The following is a 22,258-nucleotide window of genomic DNA, read 5'->3' as shown; positions in this document are numbered from 1 at the left end:
CCTCAAATTATCCACCTGCCTCAGCCTCCCAAAGTGCTGGGATTACAGGCGTGAGCCACCACACCTGGCCATCTTCATGTTTTATATACAATCAATGCAGAGTGGTTGCATTATTTTCATGGTGCATTCAGGAAATTTCAAGTAGTTTTTCTTAGCTTATGCATAAAGTGTAAAGTAGGGAGAATGAATGGTAATAGAGCTAGAAAGATAATCAAGTGATCAGAACATTAAGGGATGGACCCAGTGTGGTGGCTCACGCCTGTAATCCCAACACTTTGAGAGGCCAAAGTGGGTGGATCGCCTAAGGTCAGGAGTTTAAGACCAGCCTGGCCAACATGGTGAAACCCTGTCTCTATTTAAAAAAAAAAAAAAAAAAAAAAAAAATTAGCTGGGTGTGGTGGCGGGAGCCTGTAATCCCAGCTACTTGGGAGGCTGAGGCAGGAGAATTGCTTGAACCTGGAGGCAGAGGTTTCAGTGAGCCGAAATCACGCCATTGCACTTCAGCCTGGGCAACAGGAACGGAACTCAGTCTCAAAGAAACAAACAAACAAACAAAAATTAAGGTGTGGCTTGTGTGCTATTCAAGTTACTCAAGGACTCAATAATTTGATCAATTAGGTAAAATGAGTTTTTGAATTTTCTGAAATGGAAAGGAGACCCAGGATAGCAGTGACGATGCCATGTTACTGCCTACCTGTGGGAAAGAACTGTCTCTCTGTTCCTCCTACTTCTTACCCTTTAAATGCAAAGAAACAGCAGCAAGAAAGAAGCTGAGGAAAGGACTACTAATATTTTAATCAATATGCATTGAAATAAATTTGTACTAAGCACTTGCTTAGTACCAATGCTTAGTACAAGCATTTGTGTATGTGGCCCAAATCCAATCCATGTAATCATAATAGTCTATCAAAGCAGCAATGCCACTATTTCAGTAAAGAAAGCATTTTTACGGTTGGGTGCAGTGGCTCATGCCTATAATCCCAACACTTTGGGAGGCTAAGGTGGGTGGATCACCTGAGGTCAGGAGTTCGAGACCAGCTTGGTCAACATGGTGAAACCCTGTCTCTACTAAAAATACAAAAAATTAGCTGGGTGTGGTGGCAGGTGCCTGTGAACCCAGCTACTAGGGAGGCTGAAGCAGGAGAATCTCTTGAACCTGGGAGGTGGAGGTTGCAGTGAGCCGAGATCACGCCACTGCACTCCAACCTGGGTGACAGAGTGAGACTCCATCTCAAAAAAAAAAAAAAAAAAAAGAGTTTTTAGGCCAGGCACAGTGTCTCACACCTGTAATCTCAGCAATTTGGGAGGCTGAGGTGGGCAGATTGCTTGACCTCAGGAGTTCAAGACCAGCCTGGGCAACATGGTAAAATCCTGTCCTTACTAAAAATCAAAAAAAAAAAAAAAAAAAAAGCCAGGTGTGGTGGCATGTCCCTGTAGTCCCAACTACTTGGGGGCTGAGGTGGGAGGATCTCTTGAACCTGGGAGGCGGAGGTTCAGTGAGCTGAGATTGTGCCACTGCACTCCAGCCTGAGCCACAGAGTGAGACCCGGTCAAAAAAAAAAAAAAAGCTTAGGATGAGAAATAGAAAGTATTTCTGTTTGTTTGTTTTATAAGTTCATTTGATGTACTGGACGATCAGTGGTTAGTTCTCATCCACATTGACTAGATTTTTGAAAATGATAACACGTACGTGGGTAACCAAAGTATAGAGCTTGTTTGTTGAATCTTCATCCTCATTACGTTTTCTGGACAACCTCACAGGGATACAGTATGGGACAATCCTTATTCCTTTGGCCCAAACAGCTTTGTTGAGCCTAGTATCAATGTGCACATCTGGAGTGCCCATCTCCTTCATGGCAAATTTTGGATCTCTTTGAGCGCCCAAGGGGCACACTTCCTGAAGTCCATGCTATGGATGCGCTTGTGAATGTTGATGGCAGAAAGGCTCTTCTTCTTGCCATCCTTCTTTGCAGGAGCCATCCTGCTGGCCCAAGCTGGAAAGCAAGAGAACTACAGATTGTGGGAGAAAGAAAGCAGCGGTTCCCTGAAGGTATTTCTTGAAACACTGGAGGAGAATGGAGCTAGCTCAAATGGGAATAGGTGAGATTTATAGCCACTCCCCCCATCCCTGCAGCATATCTACTTTAAATTCTTGTTTTTTGTTTTTTGTTTTTTGTTTGAGAGGGAGAGTCGCGCTGTCGCCCAGGCTGGAGTGCAGTGGCCGGATCTCAGCTCACTGCAAGCTCCACCTCCCGGGTTTGCGCCATTCTCCTGCCTCAGCCTCCCGAGTCGCTGGGACTACAGGTGCCTGCCACCTCGCCCGGCTATTTTTTTGTATTTTTTAGTAGAGACGGGGTTTCACTGTGTTAGCCAGGATGGTCTCGATCTCCTGACCTCGTGATCCGCCCGTCTCGGCCTCCCAAAGTGCTGGGATTACAGGCTTGAGCCACCGCGCCCGGCTAAATTCTTGATCATGTTAATTTGTAGGTCTTAAGGCATTACATCAAGAAATCACAAATTACATCGGGAGCCAAGCTGAGTTTAGCAAGATCTCATAACCTGTCTGGTTCTCTGACCTATTAAATGAGAGGTCAGGACAAACTGAGTTATCAGGGACATTTTTTTTTTTTTGAGACGGAGTTTCGCTCTTATTGTCCAGGCTGGAGTGCTGGAGTGCATTGGTACAATCTCGCCTCACCATAGCCTCCGCCTCCCGGGTTCAAGCGATTCTCCTACCTCGGCCTCCAGAGTAGCTGGGATCACAGTCATGTGTCACCACACCCGGCTAATTTTGTATTTTTAGTAGAGATGGGGGTTTCTCCATGTTGGTCAGGCTGGTCTCAAACTCCCAACCTCAGGTAATCCACCTGCCTCAGCCTCCCAAAGTGCTGGGATTATAGGCATGAGCCCCCGCGCCCGGCCAATCTGGGCCTTTTCTGCTCAAACATTGCAGAAAGGAAAAGGCAGAGATAACTAATGATGTCAATGATAATACGGCAGTCTCTTCCCAAACACACTCCCAAGCTTTTTTCGTTGTTGTTGTTGAGACAGAGTCTTAGTCACCCAGGCTGAGTGGCACCATCTCAGCCCACCAAAACCTCCACCTCCCAGGTTCAAGCAATTCTCGTGCCTTAGCCTCTCAAGTAGCTGGAATTACATGTGGGAAAAAGAAAGAGAGATCAGCCTGTTACTGTGTCTATATAGAAAGAAGTAGACATAAGAGACTCCATTTTGTTCTGTATTTGAGATGCTGTTAATCTGTGACCCTACCCCCAACCTTGTCCTTGCAAGAGACATGTGCTGTGGAGACTCAAGGTTTAAAGGATTTTGGGCTGTGCAGGGTGTGCTTTGTTAAACAAGTGCCTGAAGGCAGCTTGCTGGTTAAAAGTCATCACCATTCTCTTAATCTCAAGTACCCAGGGACAAGTACACTGCCAAAGGTCGCAGGGACCTCTGCCTAGGAAAGCTAGGTATTGTCCAAGGTTTCTCCCCATGTGATAGTCTGAAATATGGCCTCGTGGGATGGGAAAGACCTGATAGTCCCCCAGCCTGACACCCGTGAAGAGCCTGTGCTGAGGACCAGTACAAGAGGAAAGAAGGCCTCTTGGCGGTTGTTGGCGGTTGAGATAGAGAAAAGCATCTGTCTCCTGCCCGTCCCTGGGCAATGGAACATCTCGGTGTAAAACCCGATTGTATGTTCTGTTTACTGAGAAAGGCGAAAACCGCCTTAGGGCGAAAGGTGGGACTTGCTAGCAATGCTGCTCTTTATGCACTAAAAAGGTTTATGAAGATGTTTGCATATGCATATCAAGACACAACACTTGGCCGGGCGCGGTGGCTCAAGCCTGTAATCCCAGCACTTTGGGAGGCCGAGACGGGCGGATCATGAGGTCAGGAGATCGAGACCATCCTGGCTAACAAGGTGAAACCCCATCTCAACTAAAAAATACAAAAAAATAACTAGCCGGGCGAGGTGGCGGGCGCCTGTAGTCCCAGCTACTCGGGAGGCTGAGGCAGGAGAATGGCGTAAACCCAGGAGGCGGAGCTTGCAGTGAGCTGAGATCCAGCCACTGCATCCCAGCCTGGGTGACAGAGCGAGACTCCCTCTCAAAAAAAAAAAAAAAAAAAAAAGACACAACACTTTTCCTTAAACTTATTCATGTCACAGAGATCTTTATTCATATGTCTTACTGCTGTACCTTCTCCCTAGGATGATCCTATTATCCTGTCACTTCCCTTTCTCTAAGATGGTAAAGATAATTATTAATAAAAATACTAAGGGAAGTCAGAGACTGGTGCCGGCGTGGGTCCTCTGTATGCTGAGCGCTGGTCCCCTGGGCCCACTTTTTCTTTCTCTATACTTTGTCTCTGTGTCTCATTTATTTTCTCAAGTCTCGTTCCACCTAACGAGAAATGCCCACAGGTGTGGAGAGGCAGGCCACCCCTTCAATTACAGGCATGTGCAACCACGCTTAGCTAATTTTTGTATTTTCAGGAGAGACGGGTTTCACCATGTTGGCCAGGCTGGTCTCAAACTCCTCAAGTGATCTGCCCACTTTGGCCTCCAAAAGGCTGGGATTACAGGAATGAGCCGCCACACCTAGCCTCAAGCTTTTGTAATTAATTAGTATAGCAAGCTAGAGGTTACTGTTGAGCACCTCTAGAGAATTTTTCATTTCAGTTATACTTTCAACTCCAGAATTTCTATTTGGTTATATATAGAGAAATATGTATTTCTAGCTTTTCATGTCTTCATTGAGATTCTATATTTTTTGCTGAGACATTTTTCTCATGCTTTTCTTTAGCTCTTTTTTTTTTTTTTTTTTTGAGACAGGCTCCTGTCCTGTCACCCAGGCTGAAAAGCAGTGATATGAACATGGCTCACTACAGCCTTGAACTCCTGGGCTCAAGTGATCTTCCCACCTCAGCCTCCCGAGTAGCTGGGAGTACAGCAGGCGTGCATCACCACGCCTGGGTAGTTTATTATTTATTTGTTTATTGAGACAGAGTCTCGCTCTGTCACCCAGGCTGGCGTGCAGTGGTGTGATCTCAGCTCACTGCAACCTCCACCTCCCGGCTTCAAGCAATTCTCCTGCCTCAGCCTCCCAAGTAGCTGGGACTACAGGTGCCTGCCACCATGCCAGCTAATTTTTGTATTTTTAGTAGATGTCTTAATTTAATTTAATTTAATTTAATTTAATTTAATTTAAGAGAGCTAAATAATTAAACATGAGGCCAAAGTACATAAGAAAGTGGCAGTCTTTTATTGCAAATATGCGTACACTCTCCGGCGAGGTTCTCTGGTCCTCAGGTATGGGGGGCCAGGGAAGTTACCCCAGTGCTCTCTGGTGAGGTTCTCCGGTCCACGAATGTGGAGGCCTCCATGAATGCGGGGGCCGAGGAAGTCACCCCGGCTCCTGCCGGTGGCAGACTTTTATGCATTGGTACTGGAAGGGGGAGGGCAGTGGGCAGGATAAGGGCGTGATAAGGGTGTCTCCGTAGGCGTGGCCGGGTAAGTTTCGATCTCTTCGGATTGACGTCACCTGGCGCATGCTCGGTTGTCCTGCACTTTCCCGGGCGCAGGAAAGTTGGTGATGAAGAACCCGGAAGCAATCGGGACTGTGCCATCTTGTTCACCTTCCTCCATTTTGTCCCTTCTCCCTCACCCAAACAGTAGACACTAGGTTTTACCATATTGGCCAGGCTGGTCTCGAACTCCTGACCTCAAGTGATCACCCACCTCAGCCTCACAAAGTGCTGGGATTACAGGCGTGAGCCACCGCGCCTGGCCTATTTTTTTTTTTTTTTTTTTTGAGACATAGTCTCACTCTGTCACCTAGGCTGGAGTGCAGTGGTGCGATCTTGGCTCACTGCAACCTCTGCCTCCCAGGTTCAAGCAATTCTCCTGCCTCAGCCTCCCAAGTAGCTGTGACTACAGGCATGTGCCACCATGCCTGGCTAATTTTTGTATTATTATTGTTTTCTTTTTAGTAGAGACGGGATTTTACCATGTTGGCCAGGCTGGTCTTGAACTCCTGACCTCATGATCCACCCACCTTGGCCTCCCAAAGTGCTGGGATTACAGGCATGAGCCACCGTGCCTGGCCAATGTATTTATTTTTTTTGGACAAGGTCTCACTGTGTTGCTCAGGCTGGTCTCGAACTCGTGAACTCAAGTGATCCTCCCACCTCAGCCTCCCAAAGTGCTGAGATTACAGACATGAGCCACCATGCCTGGCCTAAAGATATTTTAAATATCTTACTTAAAGTTTGGTAAGTACAAAGTCTGGGCTTCCTCAGGGAGTTTCTATTGACTGTTTTCTCCCTGTGCCTGGGACACACTTTCTTGTTTTTTGCATGTTGTGTAATTTTCTGTTGGAAACTGAGGATTTAAAATAATATAACATGGCGTAATATAACATGGCAATAATTGAAATTGGATTCCCTTCTTTCCCCAGGATTTTTACTGCTGCTCTTTGTTTAGTGACTTCCTGAACCCATGTTGTAAAGTTTGTATTCCTTTCATTTTTTAGAGACAAGGTCTTTCTTGGTCTTCCAGGCTGAAGCACAGTGACGTAATCAATCCTAGCTCATTGCAGCCTTCAGTTCCTGGGTTCAAGCAATCCTCCTGCCTCAGCCTCCTGAGCGTTTAGGACTTATAGGCATGCAACACCACACCCAGCTAGTTTTTTTTTTTTTTCTTTTACTTTCTTCTTTAAATTATTATTGATTTTTATTTCAATAAGGTTTTGGGGAACAGATGGTGTTTGGTTATGATAGAGGAGAGAGAAAAAAACCCGGTCCGGCAGCCAGTTAGGGTGGGTCCTCGGTGGAATCCTTTCAAACCAAAGAACAGCCTGCAGGCACAGATAAGGGAACTCGCACAAAGGGGCTTGCCTAAGACACGCCCACAGTCGCACAGATAAGAAAGGTTGCACAGGTGACTTGCCCAGACATGCTAGCAATGGAGAATTCTGTCTTCCGACAATTGCGTAGTAAGGGGAACAAAGCATTGTGGAGTAACTCAAGCTAAGGGCTCGCATGCGCACTAGGAGGACGGGGGTAAGCTAACAGAAATTCACGCCTTATGCAAATGAGATGCCCAGCCCTCACTGGTTTCTTATAAAAGCCTTTGCATTTAGCTGTAGGAAAACGGCAACCCTCTTCAGGTTCCCTCTCCGCAGCGGGGGGCTTTCTTCTTTCTCTTATTAAACTTTTGCTCTAACCTCATCCTGGATGTCCGCACTCCTTAACTTTCTTGGTCGTGAGACAAAGGACTCCGGGTACTACCTCAGGCAAGGAGAGACTGCTACCTTGTGGTGCACTGGCAAGACTGTAACATGGATAAGTTCTTTAGTGGTGATTTCTGAGATTTTGGTGGACTCATCGCCCGAGCAGTGTACACTATACCCAGTGTGCAATCTTTTATCCCTCACCCACCTCTCACCCTTACCCCTGAGTCCCCAAAGTCCATTTTATCATTCTTATGCCTTTTTGTTTCTTTCTTTATTTGCGGGGCAGTGGGAGAGATGGAGTCTGGCTCTACTGCTCAGGCTGGAGTACAATGGGGCGAGCTTGTCTCACTGCAACCTCTGCCTCCCAGGTTCAAGAGATTCTCCTGTTTCAGCCTCCCAAGTAGCTGGGATTACAAGCACCCGCCACCACACCCAGCTAATTTTTGTGTTTTTAGTGGAGACAGGGTTTCACCACGTTGGTCAGGCTGGTCTCGAACTCCTGAACTCAGGTGATCTACCTGCCTCAGTCTCCTAAAGTGCTAGGATTACAGGCGTGAGCCACCGCTCCCAGCTGAGTCTCTTTCCTTTTTCTTTTTAAATTGTTATAGAGATAGGTCCCGCTATGTTTTCCAGCCTGGTCTCAAATGCCTGGCCTTCCAAAGACCTGAGACTACAGGTATGAACCACTGCACCCAGCCAAATCAGTATTCCTTTTCAAGGGTATGGCACTGAAATCTGTTCAGTTAGCTTAGGCGTCAGCTGATTATTGGACGCAGAGTTCCTCAAATTCCAGGAACCAATACGTCTCGCAGCCTTTCCTGACAGATTGTGTGTGTGGGGCCTGTCTTCAATGCTCAGGCAGGATTTTCACAACTCTGCCTTAGCCTTTACTTTCTGCTTGTGAAGGGCCTTAGGGTCTGACAGAGATGAGAATATAGGGACTTTCAGGCATTTTCTGGGCAAGTGCACAACCTTGCACATGCTCAAGGACTTGTAGATTCCAAGGAATACGTTAAAGAGTTTTCCAAAGCTCCCTGTGGATATCTTATACCTCAGCTTTTGGAGTCTTGCTTTTTTGCCCAGGCTGGAGTGCAGTGGCGTGCTCTCAGCTCACTGCAACTTCCACCTCTTGGTTCAAGTGATTCTCCTGCCTCAGCCTTCCAAGTAGCTGGAATTACAGGCATGTGCCACCATGCCTGGCTAATTTTTGTATTTTTAGTAGACATGGAGTTTCATCATGTTGGCCAAGCTGGTTTTGAACTCCTGACCTCAGGTGATCCACCTGCCTCAGCCTCCAAAAGTGTTGGGATTACAGGCGTGAGCCACTGCACCCAGCCTCCAGATTTTCTTTTCGTGTTTTTTGGTCAGCTTCCGGTTTGCTCCAGTTGTTAACATTACCATAGCAACTGTAATGTTAATAATTTTTTTTTTTTTTTTTTTTTTTTTTTTTTTTTTTTTTTGAGACAGAGTCTCACGCTGTTGCCCAGGCTGGAGTGCAGTGGCGCGATCTCGGCTCACTGCAAGCTCCGCCTCCCAGGTTCCCGCCATTCTCCTGCCTCAGCCTCCTGAGTAGCTGGGACTACAGGCGCCCGCCACCGCGCCCGGCTAATTTTTTGTATTTTTAGTAGAGACGGGGTTTCACTGTGGTCTCGATCTCCTGACCTTGTGATCCGCCCGCCTCGGCCTCCCAAAGTGCTGGGATTACAGGCTTGAGCCACCGCGCCCGGCCAATGTTAATAATTATTACTGATTGTTTTTGACCAATGCCCTCAGGGAAAAGACTTTTTGCACTGAGTTCTGAGTCAGATCAAATAAAGAAAAGCCCTGTGAGTGGAAGTTTCCAGGGAATAGTCAGGCAGGTCAAATGATGAGAATTCTCTGTGAATGGTGCTTTGGGGAGCTCTAAACCCATTTGGTTTTCTACAGTGGCTGCTAGGCTGTTCATTCACCATGACACAGAGTAGCTGGTTTTCAAGATTGCTGTGGACCCAAAGAGATGGGGAGGGGAATAGAACAAGATAAATTGTCACAAAGTTCACTGTTCTTACCAAGATCCAGCCATTTTTCTTGAATAAATGCTCCTGGAATTGCTGCAAAACTTTTGTTATTGTACAGTGTTCCAAAGAAATTGATTTTGACAATTTTTGTCAGTGTTTTCAGTGCTCTAATGAAAGAGTATCTTTTCAAAAGTCTTTACTCTGTCATTCCCTCTGATGACACTCCAGAACCTAAGGAAGATATACCTAGTGGTTTCCATATGCTTTGGATGGCTTTAGGCTCATCACAGTTCTAGAGAAGAACATGGAACTTGTTTCATCTTTCTAATATCACCAGTGTATTGTTACTCTTACTGTATATTGTGCACTGGAAAGCCCTGCATCTCAGTTTTACTATTTGACAAGCTTTTCAAGTTTTAGAATACATTCCATTTATTAATTGAAACCCAACATGCTGTCTAAATTTGCATCATTAGGGAAATTGATCTGGTTGTGTGATAATGAAAGAAAGGGGAGTGATTCTAGATTCACATCTAATTTCAAATCCTCTTGTATGTCTTAGAAAGTTAACTTTACCCTTCAAAATCTCAGTTTTTTCATTTGTAAATAATATTACACCTACTTCCTGGGGTTATTGGAAGAACTCGGTAACAGTCTAGCATGACTGCACAGGATAGGTGCCTAGTTAATACTGACCTCTCCTCTCATTCCCTCCCACCTCTGCTAAATAAAGGGCTCGATTTCTTTAAAATTAGTTATAGTTCAGGCAAATAGAAAAAAAATGACATTCCCAGAAAAATAGAGAAACCGAAAAATGTGTCAGATGATTTTTGTTGTTCATTTGGCAAATTGTGTGTAATCTGCCACTGCAATCAGCAATGTCACATTGAATCAATTTACTCTTCAATTACTGAACCATTGGTAAATCAATCTCTCTGATCCATAAACCAACTCTCAATCGTCTAACTTTGAGATTACTCATACATTATGTCTCCTGCATATTAGTGCTGCCTGGGTTTCGTGCATTTCACTGCCCATTCACTTCTTTATCATGTAAAGTGTCAGAATTAAAACCACACAACTTTGTGGTCAGCAGATTAGGAAGTATGTATTTTGAAATTTAAGATCAGGCTGGGTGCAGTGGCTCACGTCTGTAATCCCAGCACTTTGGGAGGCTGAGGCAGGTGGATCACCTGAGGTCAGGAGTTCAAGACCAGCCTGACCAACATGGAGAAACCCCGTCCCTACTAAAAATACAAAATTAGCCTGGTGTGGTGGCGCATGCCTATAATCCCAGCTACTCGGGAGGCTGAGGTAGGAGAATTGCTTGAACCCTGGAGGCGGAGGTCGTGGTGAGCTGAGATCATGCCACTGCGCTCTAGCCTGGGCAACAAGAGCGAAACTCTGTCTCAAAATAATAACAATAATAATAATAATTTTAAAAAAGAAACTGTCCCCATGATCTCATTAGCTACCATCAGGCCCCACCTCCAGCACTGGGGATTACGTTTCAACATGAGATTTGGGTAGGGACACAGATCCAAACCATATCACTACCCAATTGTATAATTTAATATTTATCATCTACCTCAGTACATGCCCAAAGATATTCACTACTAACAGTTCCATGTATATCCTTCCAATACTTTTCTAGGTATTTACAGGTGTGTGTTTGTGTATGTGTATGTGTATATATAACATAGTTTTCCCTAGTATACATAGGATACTACTTTATTTATAGTTCGGTGGCCTGTTTTTTTCATGTGATATCACACACACTTTTCCATATAATATACACGTCCCTTATATTTCTCTCTCTCTCTCTCTCTCTCTCTCTCTTTTTTTCGTTTTTGGCATTCTGGAGTGGGCCTAAAACATCTCCCTTGTATCTAATGGCTGCCTAGTATTTTATAGTATGGATGAGCCATAATTTAATTATCTTGAAAAATCTCGCTCTAGTGGGCCGGGCGCGGTGGCTCAAGCCTGTAATCCCAGCGCTTTGGGAGGCCGAGACAGGTGGATCACGAGGTCCGGAGATCGAGACCATCCTGGCTAACATGGTGAAACCCCGTCTCTACTAAAAAATACAAAAAAAAAAAACTAGCCGGGCGAGGTGGCGGCACCTGTAGTCCCAGCTACTCGGGAGGCTGAGGCAGGAGAATGGCATGAACCCGGGAGGCAGAGCTTGCAGTGAGCTGAGATCTGGCCACTGCACTCCAGCCCTGGAGACAGAGCGAGACTCCGTCTCAAAAAAAAAAAAAAAAAAAAAAAGAAAAATCTCGCTCTTGTCGCCCAGGCTGGAGTGCAATGGCTCCATCTCAGGTCACTGCAACCTCCACCTCCCAGGTTCAAGCAATTCTCCTGCCTTAGTTTCCCAGGTAGCTGGGATTACAGGTGCCCGCCACCATGCCCAGCTAATTTTTGCCTTTTTAGTAGAGACGGAATTTCACCATGTTGGTCAGGCTGGTCTCGAACTTCTGACCTCCGGTGATCCACCTGCCTCATCCTCCCAAAGTGCTGGGATTACAGGCATGAGCCACCGCGCCCAGCTGTTTCTATATTTTGTCTATTCTATCTCTGTAATTAACAAGATGAGAGGAGAAAGTGAGTAACAGTGTCGGCAACGTGGCAGAACTTTATCAAGAACTTAAAAATATGACCAGGCATGGTGGCTCATGCCTGTAATCCCAGCACTTTGGGAGGCCGAAATGGGAGGATCACTGGAGGTCAGGAGTTCGAAACCAGCCTGGCCAACATGGTAAAACCCCATTTCTACTAAAAAAAAAAAAAAGCAAAAATAAATAAATAAATAGCTGGGCCTGGTGGCCTGTGCCTGTAGTCCCAGCTGCTTGGGAGGCTGAGGTCTGAGAATCATTTGAACTTGGTAGGTGGAGGTTGCAGTGAGTTGAGATCGCATCACTGCACTCTAGGCTGGGCAAGAATGAGACTCCGTCTCAAAAACAACCACAATACAAAAAGAACTTAAAAATATTCATATCCTGGGGCCGGGCACGGTGGCTCACGCCTGTAATCCCAGCACTTTGGGAGGCAGAGGCGGGTGGATCACGAGGTCAAGAGATGGAGACCATCCTGGCCAACATGGTGAAACCCCATCTCTACTGAAAATACAAAAATTAGCTAAGCGTGGTTGCACGTGCCTGTAATTCCAGCTACTCTGGAGGCTGAGGCAGGAGAATCGCTTGAACCCAGGAGGTGGAAGTTGCAGTGAGCCGAGATCACGCCACTGAACTCCAGCCTGGTGACAGAGTGAGACTCCGTCTCAAAAAATAATAATAATAATAATTCCGGTGGCTCAAGCCTGTAATCCCAGCACTTTGGGAGGCCGAGACGGGCGGATCACGAGGTCAGGAGATCGAGACCATCCTGGCTAACACGGTGAAACCCCGTCTCTATTAAGAAATACAAAAAAAAAAAAAACTAGCCGGGCGAGGCGGCGGGCGCCTGTAGTCCCAGCTACTCGGTAGGCTGAGGCTGGAGAATGGCGTGAACCCGGGAGGCGGAGCTTGCAGTGAGCTGAGATCCGGCCACTGCACTCCAGCCTGGGTGACAGAGCGAGACTCCGTCTCAAAAAAAAAAAAAAAAAAAATAATAATAATAATTCATGTCCTTAAACCATGAATTCTACTTTCACAAATTTGAGGAAATAAATATGTCATAAGTAGACACCTATTGGGTACATCTCAGGGCTACTGCTCCTACTCTTCTCCCTACCACCCCCACGTGAAGAATCATCCAGCCCAAAATGTCAAGCTTCTTCTCTTTTTCTCCTCCAGTGCACGTGGAAACAGCAGAAAGCCTCCCAACACTCATTTTGTGCAGTGAGTCTCCTATCCTGACCACAGCGGATTGGACCAGGTGAGGGTACCTGAGCTAACCTGGGCTAGGGTCCCTTTCCCAGGAACTTTGAATTAACACTAAGGGATCCTCGCTTATGTTCTGGCTGCTCTATTAAATGGAGACAATGCAAAAATGGGAGCTTGACCTGCCATTTTGCCCGACCTAGCCTGCCCCTCAGAGAAAGTGAGAGGAGAATGACTGAAGCCCAATCTCAGCAAGGGACAGAGACAAAAAGGCCTGAGTGCTTTTCCATCCTACGGCTAGTCCCTGCTTGCTGAGGCTAAGTGCATCCCTGCCCAGAATCCTAATAGCAATTATCCCCCTGTGCCTATGCCAGCTCCAGTAAGTCCCTGGTAAAGCTCCTGCTGCTCCATCTCAGGAGAATCCCGGATCCTGATCAGTGCCTCAATATTGCAGAACAGAGGGAGTGAGGGAAATATTTGATTTCCAACTCTGAAGGTCTACCATGGAGAAGAGAGGAGCAGAAGGAAGAACTTAATACTGGTGGAGCACTTGGTAAAATGAAAATAAATATTCTTTTTTTTTTTTGAGATGGAGTTTCACTCTTGTCTCCCAGGCTCGAGTGCAATGGCACAATCTCGGCTCACTGCAACCTCCGCCTCCCGGGTTCAAGTGATTCTCCTGCCTCAGTCTCCTGAGTAGCTGGGATTACAGGCGCCCACCATCACACTCGGCTAATTTTTGTATTTTTAGAAGAGACGGGGTTTCACCACGTTGGCCAGGCTGCTCTTGAACTCCTAACCTCAGGTGATTCACCCACCTCAGCCTCCCAAAGCGCTGGGATTACAGAAATGAGCCACTGCACCTGGCGAAAATAAATATTCTTTATGAACCACTTTAGACAGTTCCTGGCCCACAGTAAACAATCTTCTTCTTTTTTTTGTTCTGAGATGGAGTCTCGCTCTGTTGCCCAGGCAGGAGTGCAGTGGCACAATCTTGGCTCAGTGCAACCTCCGCCTCTCAGGTTCAAGCAATTTTCTTGCCTCAGCTTCCCTGGGAGCTGAGGATTACAGGTGTGTGCTACCACACTTGCTGATTTTTTTGTATTTTTTTTTTTTTTTTTGAGATGGAGTCTTGCTCTGTCACCCAGGCTGGAGTGCAGTGGCGCGATCGCGGCTCACTGCAAGCTCCGCCTCTCGGGTTTACGCCATTCTCCTGCCTCAGCCTCTGGAGTAGCTGGGACTACAGGCGCCCGCCACCTCGCCCAGCTAGTTTTTCGTATTTTTTAGTAGAGACGGGGTTTCACCGTGTTAGCCAGGATGGTCTCGATCTCCTGACCTCGTGATTCGCCCATCTCGGCCTCCCAAAGTGCTGGGATTACAGGCTTGAGCCACCGCGCCCGGCCTTTTTGTATTTTTAGTAGAGACAGGGTTTCACCATGTTGACCAGGCTGGTCTCAAACTCCTAACCTCAAGGGATCCACCCGCCTCAGCCTCCCAAAGTGCTGGAATTACAGGCGCAAGCCACCGTGCCTGGCCTCTCATAGTAAACAATACTTTAAACAAACAAAAAGCAGGCCAAGTATGCCAGGCCAGGCACGAAGGAGAATTCTGAGTATAACCAGTATCACTGCCTCTCTTTCTCTCTTTTTTTCCTCCTGGTCATAAGGTATTGCTCCAAACTCTGGGCTTTCATAGTAATTAGTCCTCGTTCATACTATCTTGTACTACAGTAGAGTGATAGTTTTTTTTTTTTTTTTTTTTTTTTTGAGACAGAATCTCGCTCTGTCACCCAGACTAGAGTGCAGTGGCACCATCTCAGCTCACTACAATCTCCGCCTCCTGGGTTCAAGCAATTCTTTGCCTCAGCCTCCCGAATACCTGGGATTACTGGTGCCCACACCATGCCCGGCTTATTTTTTTTGTATTTTTAGTAGAGACGGGGTTTCACCATCTTGGCTAGGCTGATCTTAAACTCCTGACCTCGTGATCCACCCACCTCTGCCTTCCAAAGTGCTGGGATTACCGGCATGAGCCACCACGCCCAGCCGAGTGATAGTATTTATGTCTTTTTCATATTTGAGTTGCCCCAGAGTGCTAAGTAGGTACTTCAATATATGGAATGTTATGTATGAGGCAATGATTAAATACAATAATGGAAATTTGGTTAGGAAACTTCTATATGATGTGTTTGAAAGGCTTATGGAAATATACTGATCATCATGAGATGATGAGTTCTCTTGAAGTTGAGCGTTTGCCACAGTTTGCCAATGAAGGCAGTGACTTTTAGCTAATTATAACTTGTTTCATTTTAGGGGTCAAGACAGCTGTGATTATATACTTTGAATGAGTCTCTTTCAATGCGTTTTTTTTTTTTTCAAAAATACTTTTTCATAAATACTCTGTTCCATTTGCCAATTGGCTTGTTAACTGGGTCATCAACCTTCCAAATCAGAATATATGCTTCCTTGACTTAGAAATGCCATCAAACAGAACATTTTCAAGTACTGGAAATGTACTTGCCTCTATCCTTGTTTTCAAAGCTCTTTAAACCGAAGTTTCCTACAACATTTTCTGATCATTAAGAAGAAAGTTTTTCTAATGCTAGGGCATGTTAAAAAAAAATCTTAAGACACAAAAAATAAGCTTGATTTGGATTCACACTGAAATTTAACTCTACCTGCAAAGTGTGCTTCTCTCCAAAGACAGAATAGGGTTTCTTTATGTGTTTCAAAAAAGACTTAAATATCAAGGGAAACGAGCTGGAAAGGCATTATGTTTTCTAGATACTCTACACAGCACTATATATAGACCAGAATGTGTCGAACGGGGTCCCCAACCCTGGGCCACGGACTGGTATCAGTCCAAGGCCTGTTAGGAACTGGGCTGGACACCAGGAGGTGAGCGGCAGGCAAGGCAGCATTACTGCCTGAGCTCGGCCTCCTGTCAGATCAGCTGCAGCATTAGATTCTCATAGGAGTGCAAACCCTACTGTGAACTGTGCACACAAGGGATCTAGGTTGCATGCTCCTTATGAGAATCTAATGCCTGATGATCTGAGGTGGAACAGTTTCATCCTGAAACCACCTACCCAAGTCCCCACACCCCAGTCAGTGGAAAAATTGTCTTCCACAAAACCAGTCCCTGGTGCCAAAAAGGTTGTGGACTGCTGGTATAGAGGATTTCCACGGGGGAAAGGTAATAAACTAGTTTAGAATTTCAGCGCCTTTCTTCTAGTTAGAATTCCTACCCAAGCTCTGCCACTTACTAGATGTATAACCTTGGAAAAGAAACTTAAGCTTTCTAGCAGATATGGTGGCACCTGCCTGTAGTTCCAACTACTTGGGAGGCTGAGTGGGGGATTGCGTGAGCCCAGGAGTTTGAGGTTACAGTGAGCTATGGTTGAATCACTGCACTCCAGCCTGGGTGACAGAGACTTTGTCTCTAAAAATAATAATAAAGGCTGGGCGCGGTGGCTCACACCTGTAATCCCAGCACTTTGGGAGGCCGAGGCGGGCAAATCACAAGGTCAGGAGATTGAGACCATCCTGGCTAACACGGTGAACCCCCATCTCTACTAAAAACACAAAAAAATTAGCTGGGCATGGTGGCGGGCACCTATAGTCCCAGCTACTCGGGAGGCTGAGGCGGGAGAATGGCGTGAACCCGGGAGGCAGAGCTTGCAGTGAGCCGAGATCGCGCCACTGCACTCCAGCCTGGGGGACAGAGCGAGACTCCATCTCAAAAATAAATAAATAAATAAATAAAAATAATAATAAAATAAAGAAACTTAAGCTTTCTGTATCTTAGTTTCTGCATCTAAAAAAATGGAATAATAGTGCCTACATCAATAGGCTATTTTGAGGATTAAACAAGATAATACGGCCAGGCTTGGTGGCTCACGCCTGTAATCCCAGCACTTTGGAAGGCCGAGGAGGGCAGATCACCCGAGGTCAGGAGTTCGAGATCAGCCTGGCCAACATGGTGAAACCCCATCTCTACTAAAAATACAAAAATTAGCCGGGCATGGTGGTGGGCGCCTGTAATCCCAGCTACTCAGGAGGCTGAGGCAGAAGAATCGCTTGAACCTGGGAGGTGGAGGTTGCAGTGAGCCGAGATCGTGCCACTGCACTCAAGTCTGGGTGACAGAGTGAGACTCTGTTTAAAAAAAAAAAAAAAAAACCAAACCAAATAACAAAACAAAACAAACAAAACAAAAACCAAGATAATACAAGTAAAGTGTCTGCCACAGTTCCTAGCTCATAGTGTTCAATGAATGGGAGTTATAGTGATGCAGGACTTGGACCATTGTTTCTACTTTCTTTACTTTATGATCTCATAAAAGGTCACAGTTAACCTCTGTATCTTATTAGTCTTTCCTTTGTAAGACAGAGAAAATAGTAGCCACATATTCAATTACTTGGATATACTAGTAGCAAATGACTTAAACACAGAGATAACCTGGTATATAGTGTGAAAAGACCTGACCCTTGGACGAACAGGATTCAGATTGTGGCTCCACTCGTTACTAGCTGTCTGACATTGGGCAACCTCCTTGATCCTCAGTTTTCTTATTTTTGAAATGAAAATAATATGTATCTACAGAGTTAAGGCTTAAATTAAAAAGTGCATATGAAAATGCACTAAATTGCTATGCACATGCTTGCAGTTATTTTTACCAGTACCATATGAGATTTTTACAAGTACCATACTATGCATTGTCCTTATTGGTTTATTTTGTTTCAATAACAGTGTGCTCAGATTTCAGTTTTCACCCTCTTTTGGTTGTCTTGCCCCTTAGAATGTGTTAGCTCTGATTTGTACTATGTGCATAGATTTTACCCAATTATATTGATATCTCAAAAACAATGTTCTTTCTCTATGATAGATAAGAAGCCTAGATGTAACACTCAATTGTAGGTTGCATTTTCTAAAACATGGCCTTGATGTATTAAGAGACTCAGTAAAAATAACCTATTGAAAAGCAGCATACAGTTTGCTAAATAAGGCTTATTTCCATGTTTAGTAGGTCATTGCACTATTCTTTCCTTGTGTTCTAGAAGGATTTAACTCTATATGCATAATTCCTTTTTCAATTTTTTTTTCCTGAGCTCCCTGTCACTTAGCAAATGCATAGTTTTTATTTTTTATTTTATTTATTTATTTTGTTTGAGATACAGTCTTGTTCTGTTACCCAGGCTGGAGTGCAGTGGCACCATCTTGGCTCACTGCAACTTCTGCCTCCTGGGTTCAAGTGATCCTTCCACCTCAGCCTCCCGAATTGCAGGGATTTCAGGTTGCACTACCATGCCAGGCTAATTTTTTGTATTTTTAGTAGAGAGAGAGTTTCACCATATTGGACAAGCTGGTCTTGAACTCCTGACCTCAAGCCATCTGCCTGCCTCAGCCTCCCACAGTGCTGGGATTATGAGTGTGAGCCACCACGTCCGGCCAAAAATGCATAACTCTTAAGAATATCTTCTTTGAGTCTAAACTTTGAAGAAAAACAGAAATCAGCTGGGTGTGGTGGCTCACACCTGTAATCTCAGCACTTTGGGAAGCCGAGGTGAGTGGATCATGAGGTCAGGAGTTCAAAATCAGCCTGACCAATATGGTGAAACCTCTCTCTACTAAAAAATACAAAAATTAGCCAGGCTTGGTGGTGCGTGCCTGTAATCCCAGCTACTCAGGAGGCTGAGGCAGGAGAATTGCTTGAACCCAGGAGGTGGAGGTTGCAGTGAGCCAAGATCACGCCACCACACTCCAACCTGGGTGACAGAATGAGGCTTCGTCTCAAAAAAACAAAAACAAAAACAAAAACAAAAACAAGAATAAATTACACTTGATCAATTACATTAGGAAAGAACTCCTGGCAGGGTCACTTTAAATTATTTCCTTTCATGCTTAAGATTCATAAAGGGTTCATTTAGTTCTCAACATTTAGAAAACCTCAGATTCAGGGTCTAAAAAGTAAACTGAAGCTTGAAGAGGTTAAGTGACTTGCCTGCCAGTATTCTTTTGGGTTTCCATTGTAGAAATCAAACTCTACAGTAGCTTAAACAAAAAAGGGAATTTACTGGCTCATATAACTGAAACTAGCTTAGGTATAGCTGAATCTAGCAGTTCCAACAAGGCTGATGGAACTTGGCATTTGCCAAAGTCTCTTCTAAAGGATTGGCTTCCACTAGGATGAACGAAGGAAAAGGGAGACAGTTATATCATTTCATGGTTTCTGATCCAAGAGGAAGAGAGGCATCCCTCCTCCAGCATTCAAAAAGCAAATCTTGGGGAAGACCCAGTTGAGTCATGTACCCATCTTGAGTCATGTACCCGTATCTCTGGGGGAGGAGGGAGGGAAGAAGGAAGCACCATGAGTAACAGTCCCATCAGAATCACATGAAGTGAGGGAGGGTGCGGGCCTCAAAGGAAAAGAAGGGGACGGTTGGGAGGCACATATTCAAAACACAAGGCCAGACCATTATTAAAGGCAGGGCTAGGATGATAAACTGGACTCTCAGTCCTGGTGCAATTTTAGAGGTTACAATGAGGAAGAGAAATAGATAAGCTTAGAGCAAAAATACTTTGAGCCTCTTTTATTTTTTGTGTGTTTGTTTTTTGAGATGGAGTCTCACTCTGTCACCCACGCTGGAGTGCCATGGCGCGATCTCGGCTCATTGCAACTTCCACCTCCCAGGTTCAAGCAATTCTCCTGCCTCAGCCTCCAGAGTAGCTAGGAATTACAGGTGTGTGCCACCATGCCCAGCTAAGTTTTGTATGTGTGTGTGTGTGTGTATATATATATATATATTTTTTTTTTTTTTTTGAGATGGGATCTCTGTCACCCAGGCTGGAGTACAGTGGTGCCATCTCAGCTCACTGCAAGCTCCGCCTCCCGGGTTCACGCCATTCTCCCGCCTCAGCCTCCTCAGTAGCTGGGACTACAGGCACCCACCACCATGCCTGGCTAATTTTTTATTTTTTTATTTTTAGTAGAGACGGGGTTTCACTGTGTTAGCCAGGATGGTCTCGATCTCCTGACCTCATGATTTGCCCGCCTTGGCCTCCCAAAGTGCTGGGATTACAAGCGTGAGCCACTGCGCCTGGCCTAATTTTTGTATTTTTTAGTAGAGACAAGGTTTCCTATGTTGGCCAGGCTGGTCTTGAATTCCTGGCCTCAAGTGATTTGCCCACCAAAGCGCTAGGATTACAGGCGTGAGCTGCCATGTCTGGCCACCTCTTTTTTTTTGTTGTTGTTATTATTTTTTTTCAGAGACAGGGTCTCATTCTGTTGCCTGGGCTAGACTGCAATGGCATGATCATAGCTCACTGCAGCCTCAAACTCCTGGGCTCAAGTGCTCCTCCCATTTTAGCCACCCGAGTAGCTAGGACAACATTTGTGTACTACCAGACCTGACTAACTTTTAAATTCTTTTGTAGAGATAGGGGTCTTGCTATATTGGCCAGGCTGGTCCTGACTTCCTAGGTTCAAGCCATCATCCCTCCTTGGTCTCCCAAAATGCTGGGATTACAGGTATGAGCCACTGCGCCCAGCCTGAGCCTCTTTTAAAGAAATATATATTAGAATGAAGGGCCGGGTGCGGTGGCTTACACCTGTAATCCCAGGACTTTGGGAGGCTGAGGCAGGCAGCTCACTTGAGATCAGGAGTTCAAGGCTGGCCTGGCCAACATGGTGAAACTCTGACTCTACTAAAAATACAGAAATTAGCCAGGCGACATGGCATGTGCCTGAAATTCCAGCTACTCAGGAGGCTGAGGCAGGAGAATCACTTGAACCCGGGAGGCAGAGGTTGCAGTGAGCCGAGACTATGCCACCGTACTCCAGCCTGGGCAACAGAGTGAGACTCCACCTCAAAAAAAAAAAAAAATTAGAATGAAGATAAAGCTCTGAAATGAAGTCAAATAACCATTTTGTTCAGTTTTAGAAGTAAACAGATATTCTAAAATGGAAATCCCTGCTATTGCTAATGAATGCTCCCACACACACATTGTCTAATTTAGTGTGGAAGTAGATTGAGAGGCATGCCTGTGATTTCCCTGCTCCTTGTTTTCTTCCTGTCACAGGGGGTATGCCAGAAGAAAATTTTGAGGGGGAAAAAAAAAACTCAACAGAAAACTTCCTAAAGTTCAGTTTTTAGATGGATAAGGAACTTTTTAAATTATTTTTTATGTTTTTATTTTTTATTTTTTTTTTGAGACAGTCTTGCTCTGTCATTCAGGCTGGACTGGCACTATCTCAGCTCACTGCAACCTCCACCTCCCAGGTTCAAGCTATTCTCTGCCTCAGTCTCCCAAGTAGCTGGGACTAGAGGCATGCACCACCACACCCAGCTAATTTTTGTATTTTTTGTGGAGATGGGGTTTTACCATGTTGGCCAGGGTGGTCTCGAACTCCTGGCTTCAGTGATCCACCCACCTCGGGCTTCCAAAGTGCTGGGATTACAGGTGTGAGCCACCACACCTGGCCAGATAAAGAGTATTAAAAATAAGAAAATAGATGACTGTAGTCATAAGTAGTATTTATCAAGCAATTAATAGATGCAAGGCACTGTAGTAAATGCATAACATCATTTCAATTTGATGAGTATCCTGAGTTAGGAATTGTTAGTCTGCTTATTTACAGGTGAGGAAACCAAGGCTGGAGGAAAGGGTTAATAATCTGCCCTATCTCCTGACTGTCAGAGTTAAGATAACTTTGGATTTCAGAGTGGGTTCTCACCATCATGCTTATTATTAGGTATAGCTTTAAGCTCATTTAATTGTGTAATTTGATTATTTTACAAACAAGATTATTGCTTATGGTCCATTATTTTGTATTTTATCCTGTATGAAATAAAGGACACTTAAATGGACTTTCTCTTCCTGTTTTTTTTCCAACTCTGCTTCTCTGTCGGTGATATAAGGTCTCTCCATCTTGATCCACCAGTGACACAGGACTCTCACTAAGGACAGCGCAAGGGTCTGCTGATAGTCATCTCTGGAATGCAGCTTAAACTGCTAACTAAGGAACTGGAACACCTAAACACTTTAAATCTCAAGCAATAATTATACACATTAATCACATGGAAAGCTACGAATAAGCCATAACCTTTGAAGCACATCTCACAATGTAACCAGAGTATTTAAACTGTGACCCAAGAAAATGTCACTGCTGAGGATGTTTCCTGGTGGATAAATGTAACTCAAAGAA

The 22,258-nt window shown here is 45.1% G+C and overlaps 1 protein-coding gene and 1 long non-coding RNA gene across 4 annotated transcripts in view; one reads left to right on the top strand and one right to left on the bottom strand.

Annotated features, from left to right (window-relative positions):
• WDR89 (WD repeat domain 89) overlaps positions 1-21,916 on the top strand; it is a 99,437-nt gene extending 77,521 nt beyond the window's left edge. The window contains exons 5-6 of one of the 3 annotated variants that reach the window (XR_013396312.1): positions 13,027-13,673; positions 20,856-21,916. The gene's annotated coding sequence lies outside the window, so the exon portion shown is untranslated. Of the gene's footprint in view, positions 1-1,973; positions 2,101-13,026; positions 13,674-20,855 lie in introns of those variants that run through there. The other 2 variants (XR_013396310.1, XR_013396311.1) reach the window with 2 other exon arrangements.
• Positions 6,723-11,580, bottom strand: LOC144330281 (uncharacterized). The gene is made up of 3 exons (XR_013396314.1): positions 11,443-11,580; positions 7,754-7,921; positions 6,723-7,286 (listed from the first exon to the last, which is right to left on the bottom strand). It is a non-coding gene; the product is annotated as an uncharacterized LOC144330281 (long non-coding RNA).
• Positions 21,917-22,258: the final 342 nt, after the last annotated feature.

The sequence above is a fragment of the Macaca mulatta genome, chromosome 7 (genome assembly GCF_049350105.2).
Source record: "Macaca mulatta isolate MMU2019108-1 chromosome 7, T2T-MMU8v2.0, whole genome shotgun sequence".
In the NCBI taxonomy this organism is placed as follows: domain Eukaryota; kingdom Metazoa; phylum Chordata; class Mammalia; order Primates; family Cercopithecidae; genus Macaca; species Macaca mulatta.
Note: the sequence above shows the minus strand (reverse complement) of the source record. Positions and strands in the feature narration are given on the sequence as shown.